The following is a 6,077-nucleotide window of genomic DNA, read 5'->3' as shown; positions in this document are numbered from 1 at the left end:
GAAGCAGAGAGGGCTGGGAAGGGAAAGTGTTAGGACAATTTCGGATTTGTTGGACGGCTCATATGGAGCTGCTGGGTAGCTGAAGTGCCTGGGGTACAAATGCCAGGATACCTAACCGCCCACCCAAAGAGTAGTAGTCTGCCTTCTTCCATTTGTACCTCTTGGAAATCCATCACCAAGCCCGGAGAATTCACCCCAACAAATTGTGTTGCCAGGCTTTCACTTAAGACTCTTGTGGTAGTGTGGTAGTGTGGATAGCTGTGATTGGTGAGTGAGTCATAGCCATTCACAGCTACCAGTCACACTGAGATTGCAACACCATTTTTACTTTCCATACAAGAGAAGGCTTGAAAATAAAATCTTAATATTAAAAAAATAGTAGGCTTGGTACAGTGGCTCACGCTTATAATTCCAGCACTTTGGAAGGCCAATGTGGGTGGATCACTTGACCTCAGGAGTTCAAGATCTGCCTGGGCAACATGGTGAAACTTGTTTCCACAAAAAAAAAAATACAAAAAATTAGCTGGACATGATGGCCTGCACCTGTGGTCCCAGCTACTCAGGAAGCTGAGGTGGTAGGATCTCTTGAGCCCAAGTGATTGAAGTTGCAGTGAGCTATGAATGCACCACTGCACTCCAGCCTGGACAACAGAAAAGACTGTATTTAAAAAAAAAAAGTAGTAGAGGCTGTAGGAAAGAACAGAGGAACAAGAGCTTCTTGGTGGAGCTGGGACTACCAGCAGGTGGCAGTTAATTGGTGTGTGTTGGCTGGGACAAGGGACTGATTTCCCATAATATCTAGGGATGGAGTGAAAATTCCTGCTGCCAGGCCAGAGGGGATGGTCAGCCCCAAGACAAGGAAGCAGTGTCTGGGTAAGAAATGTTCATTTCAATGGACCACAAACTCCTAGACTCTTAAGAAATTGAACAGAAGCATAGGTCTTATGATCTCTGTGCATGCAGGAAAACAGGAAAGAGCTCTTCCTCTCTCTTCTGGCTCGACAAAAGAAATTCTTACGTGTATATCCCTTCCAGGAAAAAGCATTCATTTCAGTGTTATCAGAGCAGCACAACTTATAGGTAAGTCATCTGGATAACAGATTTGGTAGCAGTTAGTGATTACTTTCATAGGACACAGTAACATTCTCTGAAGTCTAGATGTTTTATACAGTTTTCCTTTGCTAGATATAACATTTGAAAACACAATTTTAAGAAGCAAAATCATACCTCCTTTTCTACAGCTGTGAAGGGTCAGGGAGACATTGTCTACTTATCTCGCTGAGTTGGGTTTTTTTCCCTCACCCAGATCTGTAATTTTCAGCGACAAACACTAAAGCTTCACTAGTTATTTTGGAGAGAAAAATGCCAGATCTCAAAATTCAAAACTTAAAAGATGCAAGGAAAAGGTCAAGATAGGATTATTATGTGGACTACAGATCTTGTGTTTCAGATCCACAGAAATGCCATGATATGGGTCTATGAAATGCCGATTCTATCAGAGAATCTGTAGGTTTTTTTCCCTCCAATTATATAGGGGAAAAAACTCTGTAAGAGGAAACAAATTGCCCATGACTTTCCAGATAGGTCTCAGCATATTTACAAATTTTAAAAATCTAAGTGGTCTATGCACGTAGTATTGGAAGTGAAATAGTTCCACAGGGCTTAGTATGAAACCAGCAGTCTCCTGCCCCTGACCCCGTCTTGTTTGGAGGGGCCATCACTTTGATGTTTCTTTTGGCACTTAGCTCTAAATGGTGCCATTTTGGGGCTTAAATAGATATTATCTATTTCCGGAAGATTTAGCTCAATTACCCTCCCTCCCCAATTTGCTCTCCCCACATCCTGCCAAGATGATTTTATCACTATTTTGAGTTAGAATAATATTCAATGTTAACCTTGTTATGAGTCTCTCTAGTCACAGCTGCGCTAGGTGATGTACCATGGGGGCATTTCATTTCTCATACAACTTTCTTCTTTCCTCAGGATTCATATTATCTTACTTTTTGTTTGTTTCATAACTTTTTGTTGTTGTTGTTTAATCAAGTACATGAAGTTTACCATCAACTCTGTATCCTCAGGAGAAGGTCCCCTGAGCCCTCTGTCCTTGGATCCTGACATGGGGCTCTCTGGGCCCACCCTCAGCTGTCATCCTGGGCTCCCCTTCACATGTATCCAGAGGGCTCTTCTCCCAGGGTGGATCCTAGCTTCCCCAATGGAGCTGCTCGCAGGATATGTGTGGGAACAAGGCCAGGGCAGTGCTTGGGGGTGCCAAAGCCTCTCTGATTCACAGAGAGTTGCATAACTGTTTTGACCATTGGCACGAATTTCCTCTTTTCACGGGCTAGATATTAGCAGTGTCAGGGCTGCTTGTCACTCACAGATGTTTTTCAGCCCTGAAGGCTGATTTCAAAGATGGCATGGCTTTTGCCAATCCTGTGTTTAACACAGGACAAGGAAACTCCAAAGCCCCTCTGCCCTTCAGTCTGGTTGCTCCAAACAAGTCATTGAATCTTCTGCCCAGGCTCTACAAGTCACCTAACACATGTGTTCTGCTGGCCGTGCCCACCATCTGCAGTTGCAGGTTTTCCCTCCTGGTGTCCTCAACCTCCACTGCATGGGGCGGGCAGCCCTTACCCCTCTTTCCCATATAATGAGGTCTGATGTTTTAGGTATTTCGGTTCTTATTTTTCATTTGGGGTATTGCAAAAAAGGGAACAGTAATGTCTGCTGTGACATCTTAAAAGTCTCCTATTACTTCTATAATAAATGTAAAAAAAGATTCACTAAAAATAAATATAAAAAGGTCCACTACTATTTAATTACTGATCTGCCAAAAAATTATAGGGAAAAAAAAAAAGTCCAGATGAAACATGTCACAATGCTAACAGTCTTTGGGCAATAAATCTATGTCATTCCCTGCCCCTACTTCTAAAGATTGTTTTCAGATTTCCCAAAATGTCAAGATTGACAGTGTATGTTTACCAATGGGAGAAAGTAAAACAAACTTGAAAATTGTAAGGCACTCTCAGTTTTTAAAACCTTTTCATTTTGAACCAATGTAGACTTGCAGAAAAATTAGAAAAATAGTACAGTTCCAAACACCTAGGCTCAAGCCATCCTCCTGCCTCAGCCTCCCAAGTAGCTGGAAATACAGGTGTGCACCACCAGGCCTGCCTTACAAGAGCTCCTGAAAGAAGCACTAAACATAGAAAGGAACAACCAGTACCAGCCACTCTAAAAACGTACCAAATGGTAAAGAGCTTCGACACAATGAAGACACTGCATCAACTAATGGGCAAAACAACCAGCTGGCATCAAAATGGCAGGATCAAATTCACACACAACAATATTAACCTTAAATATAAATGGGCTAAATGTCCCAATCAAAAGACACAGACTGGCAAATTGGATAAAAATTCAAGACCCATTGGTGTGCTGTATTCAGGAAACCCATCTCACATGCAAGAAAACACATAGGCTCAAAATAAAGGGATGGAGGAACATTTACCAAGAAAATGGAGAGCAAAAAAAAGCAGGAGTTGCAACCCTAGTCTCTGAGAAAATAGACTTTAAACCAGCAAAGATCAAAAGAGACAAAGAAGGGCATTACATAATGGTAAAAGGATCAATGCAACAAGAAGAGCTAACGATCCTAAATATATAGAGAGGAGCACTCAGATGCATAAAGGAGATCCAATACAGGAGCACTCAGATACATAAAGCAAGTTCTTAATGACCTACAAAGAGACTTAGACTCCCACACAACAATAGTGGGAGACTTTAACACTCCACTGTCAATATTAGACAGATCAATGAGACAGAAAACTAACAAGGATATCCAGGACTTGAACTCAGATCTGGATCAAGCAAACCTAATAGACATTCACAGAACTCTCCACCCCAAATCCACAGAATATACATTCTTCTCAGCACCACATCACACCTACTCTAAAATTGACCACATAATTGGAAGTAAATCACTCCTCAGAAAATGCAAAAGAATGGAAATCATAACAAACAGTCTCTCAGACCACAGTGCAATCAAATTAGAGTCTATGTGTTCCTGGAGAACTGATATGAGCATATATAAAGAGTGACAAGGGAAAGAAGCACTTTTCAAATTAGATAATACACTTTCAGACGTAATTAGAAAGTCCATATAGTTCCTTAAGTTGTATAGCACTTAAATTAAGTGCTTAGTAATCTAACATAAAGAAGCTCAAAACCCTCCCAGAAAAAAAGAGAAAGAAATCCAGACAAAATTTTGTTATTATTATCTTTTGAGACGGGACCTTACTCCACCCAGGCTGGAGCACAATGGCACGATCACGGCTCACTGCAGTCTTGACCTCCCAGGCTCAAGTGGTCCTCCCACTTTAGCCTCCTGAGTAACTGAGACTACAAGCACACCTCCAGGGCCAGCTAATTTTTGTATTTTTGGTAGATGTGAGGATTTGCCATATCTGGTGCCACAGCTGGTCTTAAAATCCTGAGCTCAAATGATCCGCCTGCCTCAGCCTCCCAAAGTGCCGGGATTACCAGCATGAACCACCATGCCCGGCCAAAACCTAGGCAAAACTTTAAATGTATGAGCCCTTTAAGAAAAGTCATTCAGGCTTCCTCTTTCCCTAAGCGGCCTGAGGTAATCCGTGAAAATGGTTCGGTATTCACTTGATCCGGAGAACCCCACAAAGTCATGCAAATCAAGAGGTTCCAATCTTCGTGTTCACCTTAAGAACACACGTGAAACTGCCCAGGCCATCAAGGATATGCATATACGAAAAGCCACGAAGTATCTGAAAGATGTCACTTTACAGAAACAGTGCGTACCATTCTGATGTTACAATAGTGGGGTTGGCAGGTGTGCCCAGGCCAAGCAGTGGGGCTGGACACAAGGTCGGTGGCCCAAAAAGAGTGCTGAATTTTTGCTGCACATGCTTAAAAATGCAGAGAGTAATGCTGAACTTAAGGGTTTAGATGGGGATTCTCTGGTCATTGAGCATATTCAAGTGAACAAAGCACCCAAGATGCGCCGCCGGACCTACAGAGCTCATGGTCAAATTAACCCATACATGAGTTCTCCCTGCCACATTGAGATGATCCTTACTGAAAAGGAACAGATTGTTTCTAAACCAGAAGAGGAGGTCGCCCAGAAGAAGATATCCCAGAAGAAACAAGAAACAGAAACTTATGGAACGGGAGTAAATTCAGCCTTAAAATAAATGCAACTAAAAGAAAAAAAAGAAAAAGAAAAGTCATTCAGGTTGGAAGAAAATGAAAATAAAATTATAGGCTTAACATTAACCATATTTTTAAAAGAGTTGAGATTTACATTATTCTTCAGAGGACTGAATCTTAGAAAAAGTTGCCTTCTGGTGTATGTGGAGATGGTGTGAAGAGGTGGTGATATAAGTAGCCTTTGATTAAAGGGAGAATGGTACACTCCATGTTATGGGCTGAATTGTGTTCCCCCAAAATTTGTAAGTTGAATCCCTAACCCTCACTACCTTGGAGTGTGAATACCTTTAGAGATGAAATCTTTAAAGAGGTGACTAAAGCTGACTAAGGTCATAAGGGTGGGGCCCTAATTTAATACAATTACTGTCCTCCTAAGAAGAGGAAGAGACACCAGGGAGACACATGTATACAGAGTGGAGACCATGTGAGGGCAGAGCGAGAAGGCAGCAATTGCAAGCCACGGAGAGAGGCCTCAGAAGAAACAACACCTGCTGACACCTTGATCTTGGACTCACAACCTCTAGAACTGAGGGAAAATGAATTTGTGTTTTTTAAGCCACCTGGTCTTCATATTTTGGTATATTTATGGTGGCCCTAACAAACTAATTCTACAAGAAATTTGAAATGTATAATTATATTGACAAAACTAAGCAATCAATAAAAGTGTAAATGGCCTTCCATCTTTCTACTAGAAATCACTTTGGAGAATAAAAAGGAAACTTTTAAATTGGGTGGAATGGCCTTGGTGTCCTTGATGAATTTCAAAATAAAGAAGAAGGCTATTGTATTATTCTGTTCTTTCATTGGTATTAAGAACTACCTGAAAAAAAAAAAAAAGA

At 41.4% G+C, this 6,077-nt stretch overlaps 1 pseudogene; it reads left to right on the top strand.

Annotated features, from left to right (window-relative positions):
* Window positions 1-4,587: 4,587 nt before the first annotated feature.
* On the top strand, window positions 4,588-5,720 carry LOC105712419 (large ribosomal subunit protein uL22-like; annotated as a pseudogene).
* The last annotated feature ends 357 nt before the right edge of the window (window positions 5,721-6,077 follow it).

Source organism: Aotus nancymaae, unplaced genomic scaffold (assembly GCF_030222135.1).
Source record: "Aotus nancymaae isolate 86718 unplaced genomic scaffold, 86718_ANA_hifiasm-v0.15.2.pri h1tg000018l, whole genome shotgun sequence".
Classification (NCBI taxonomy): domain Eukaryota; kingdom Metazoa; phylum Chordata; class Mammalia; order Primates; family Aotidae; genus Aotus; species Aotus nancymaae.
Note: the sequence above shows the minus strand (reverse complement) of the source record. Positions and strands in the feature narration are given on the sequence as shown.